This window comes from Capsicum annuum, chromosome 9, assembly GCF_002878395.1.
Source record: "Capsicum annuum cultivar UCD-10X-F1 chromosome 9, UCD10Xv1.1, whole genome shotgun sequence".
Classification (NCBI taxonomy): domain Eukaryota; kingdom Viridiplantae; phylum Streptophyta; class Magnoliopsida; order Solanales; family Solanaceae; genus Capsicum; species Capsicum annuum.
The window spans coordinates 170,171,458-170,175,493 of record NC_061119.1 but is presented as its reverse complement, the minus strand read 5'-3'; the positions used below and the strand labels follow the sequence as shown (position 1 = coordinate 170,175,493).

The 4,036-nt window shown below is 32.7% G+C and overlaps 1 long non-coding RNA gene across 1 annotated transcript in view; it reads right to left on the bottom strand.

Annotated features, from left to right (window-relative positions):
- Positions 1-359: 359 nt before the first annotated feature.
- Positions 360-4,036, bottom strand: part of LOC107841277 — a 14,236-nt gene continuing 10,559 nt past the window's right edge. The window contains exons 3-4 of the long non-coding RNA XR_007045149.1: positions 1,339-1,889; positions 360-847 (exon numbers count right to left, since the gene is read on the bottom strand). This is a non-coding gene — a long non-coding RNA (uncharacterized LOC107841277). The remainder of the gene's footprint in view (positions 848-1,338; positions 1,890-4,036) is intronic.

Below are 4,036 nucleotides of genomic sequence, written 5' to 3'. Positions count from 1 at the left end.
AGTAAAAAGTTCCAAGAGCCTCTGTAAAGGAACAAAGTATGATTGTATGATCAATTCCCTATTTTTACTTTGTTCAACACTAAGGTGATTGGATATAAATCCCAAATGACTGCAACATATGTTTGATTTGTTCTATTATTTGATTGGATAATAGATGAAATGTCATGCCATCCAAAATAAAAGCTCTGTTTATAGTCTTACAGTCGAGACTCAGATAACATGATTATATGCATAACTAGTGAAGAAAGACGATCTTTTAATTTGTTTTTATTTTTCAATGTAGTTATTTTCACTTACTGGTTTAATGTTGTCTATGCTATCTATTTTTACTTTACTATTTTCAATAAAACTTTTGGGGTTCAGGGGAAAATCATCTAAGTAGCCATGATTGAAAGGAGAGGAGACAAACAGTTGAAGTTGTTACAATCTAAAAACTGAATTCTAGTTAAGAAAATACTTGTTGCATTCCAGCCATGAGTGCAGCCATTTTTTCTTGAAATATTTTTTCTACTTCTTTTTTCATGTGTTCACATTCCTCTTCCAATTTCTTTTGCAAATCCTGATCCATATCTCTTTTCAAGTCGGCATCCATTTGTTTACACTCTTCTTGCAACTTTCTTTCTATGTCAAGTTACATCTCTTGATGCATACTTTCTACCGCTGAAGACACGGTGGCCTCAATGTTTTCCAGCTGCATTTGACTCTTTTTAAGAGGCTTCTTCCTATATCTTTTTCCCCAAACATATCTTGATCTCTCACCAAGAACCGAAGATAAAATCTCATTGCTAGTCATGAGATTCTCGAACTCTTCTGATTGTTGTTCAACGACAAGTTGCTGAATTTATCCCTATAATAATACATAACTATTTACATCCATACATAACATACTGAGCATAACTTATCGTACATCAGAAAGGTAATAAGGCAGTAATTTTAGAAAAGTACATGAATCTATTTGGATTATGGATCAAACCATACACGTTCTTCATTAACATTCTTACGTGTATGTTGGATCTCTCAGATTTTATCTGGTGTCTCTTTTTCTCCTATAATAGGATTTCTCTATAATATTAAAAGGGAAAATATAAGCAAAGAATTGTATAAATATCAAATAAGTATATATAATAACAAGAGAACAAATATAATGTATTTTCACTGTATATTCCTCTACTTCTGCAAATGATCTTGTACCACACGAATGTTTGGTTATATGTTTTACTCTTTTTCTTTTGTTTATCCCACTGATGACCTACACTTAAGTTAGTAGATTAGGAAATCTCTAATCAATCAGTAAATAGTTATTCTTATGTGTAAAATTCGAATTATTTATTAAGTTACCTTTAATTTATAACTGCCATAATGTTCCACTAGGGGCTTCCAGTGATCCAACTCAACATCCTCAGGTCGATGAGACAATCTATATTTATCATTATTATAGCTAGAGTAGACAACATGTAATCAAGCTTTCCATGCTCTAAAAAGTATTTGCATAGTGCTTATCACAAAGCCTTGGAACTTATACTCTGGTAGCCCATTTTGAACTTCAAATTTATCCTACACACAATGTAACAGTATATTTGATATTCTAATTGCATATATATAAATCATAAAACATAAAGGCAACACAATATTAAGAGTGATTACCCTGACCTTAAGCCACATTGCTTTTCCATGCTTTAAAACTATCTTCTGCCAATTTCCATCTCGAAATGAGATAGTGGTTCTCATTATCCAACTAGAGTAATTGATAATGTCTTTAGCTCCAGAACCCACATCTCTATCAATGTCATCTAGAATCATAATTTTGATTTTTCCTCCTTGTTTAATCTTAATATCCATAGTTTTAGATTTGTATTTCCTTCTTCCTTTCTTTTTATTCATGTGGGAAACTGCAAACCAAGAAAATATATTATTATTTAAAAGAAGATGCAACATTCCCTCATCTAATTGATTTTATGATTGATCCAATATTTTTAGAACATACACCAGTATGCATCAATATTGAAGACACTCAACGTCAAGCGCAAATAGTATAAATAAGGAGCTTCCTCGATCAGAATAATTGATGTTCATTAGGCCAATAAATAAAGAGTAAATTCATATTGCAGCACAAAGTATAGATAGTTAGAAGGCTCCAGAAGTGGATGGATTTAATGGATATTTTAAAAAAAAACATCAAAAATTCTGGGAGACGATATTACAAATACAGTGATGAAGTTGTTTTAAAGAAACATCAGACATTCTGAGATTTTCAAGGGATTGTAAAATTCTTGAAGACCTCAAAAAAGTTTGTTACAGTTGGAGCAAATATTAGTGCTACTAGTAGGGCCACCAAGGATAGGGAATACACTTTTAGCTAAGGCAATTGCTAGAGAAACAGGAGTACCATTTTTCTCTCTCTGGGTCAGAGTTCATTGATATAAAAGAGAGCAGACACTGAATCAACTTCTAATTGAGATGGATGGTTTTACCGAAAACACTGGAGTCATTGTCATTGATGCTACTAATAGGCCTGAAATTCTTTCTCAAGATTTGCTTAGGCCTGGAAGGTATGATAGACAGGTAAAAAATAAGTCTTTTTGCAAAATACCCTTAAAAGATCACAGTTTCTAGGATAAACTTAACTAATATGGACATTACATTTACATTGTAATTCACTAGGTATCTATTGGAGTGCCTAATATAAAAGGAAGGAAAGACATATTGAAGGTTTACAGCAATAACAAGAAGCTTTATAAAGATATGTCTCTAAGTGTTATTGCAATGAGAACACCAGGATTTTATGGTTCAGATCTAGCAAACCTCATGAATGAAACTATCATTCTAGCTGGAAGGAGAGGAAAAGATAAGATTACCTTGAAAGAGAATCTTCCAAAAAGTAGTATTAGTTTCTTTACACATACTGTTATTCTATGTTAGACAAAGAGTCAACGGAGGGTAAATATGCAGCATGATCAAAAAATTAGTATCAGCTTTATAATACATACTGTATGGATTCTTTAATTAATACACAGGGTATTGTATCTCTTATCTTAATTTTCAAGTGTTCTGAAACTATAAGAATGTAATTTCTGCAGTACAATCCAGAAGACAACTCAATAGCCATAAAAATTCTAGCCAAATAAAGAAGATTTAAATCAAGCATTTATTAGCACTATAATATCACATTACTAAAACCCACCACAAAAAATCCCACTAGCCAAAAACCACCATACTCAATGGCCAAAAAAAAATCTCACCCACAAGTACAACAAACCCAAAATAACAACATACAAGAGTTAAAGGGAGATGACAATCGGTGTAAAGAAATGGAAGAAGCTTCTGAGAAACTTGAAAACCTCAAGAACTTGAACAAAATGCTTTTGAAGGAAACTATTGAGAAACAAAAATAGATAGACTCACTTGTATAGGCAAAAGGGTGTCTAGAATTCGAACTAAAAAGGGCTGACTTGGAGAAAACTGAGTTACTAATTGAGTTAACTCAGTTGACTGAACAGGTTATTCAACTGGAGATTGAGAAGAAGTTGGTTTCTTTGTTTGTTGCTGTGCAGGTTGGGTACTATGTTGAGGTAGTTGATAATGAGAAGAATGGGTTACATCAACTAAATGATGGGATTGTTGGGAAGCTGAAGAGTGTGGAGGTAGAAATGTGTGATTTTTTAAGACAGAAAGATGAGATTGAGAAGATGTTAAATGGAAAGGAGAGTGAGATTGATCTTCTTAGGAAAAAACTGGGTGATGTTGGTGATAAGATTGTGAATGAGAAGATTGTTTAAGGGTTGAATATGCTGCCCTCAAAAATAAAATCTAGGACAGAGAAAGTAAGGTTCAGTCAATTATGAGAGAGAAAGAATTGGTTGAAAATAGTCTGTTGGATTCAAATAAGGTGATTGAAGAACTAAGGGGACAGGTTAATAGAGAAGGTTCAGCCGATTGTGAAAAAGAAGGAATTGGTTAACATCACACTCCTAAATTCTGTGAAAGCCACTTCAACAGATTGCAAATAGGACTTTAACATGCATTATTTCATTAAATT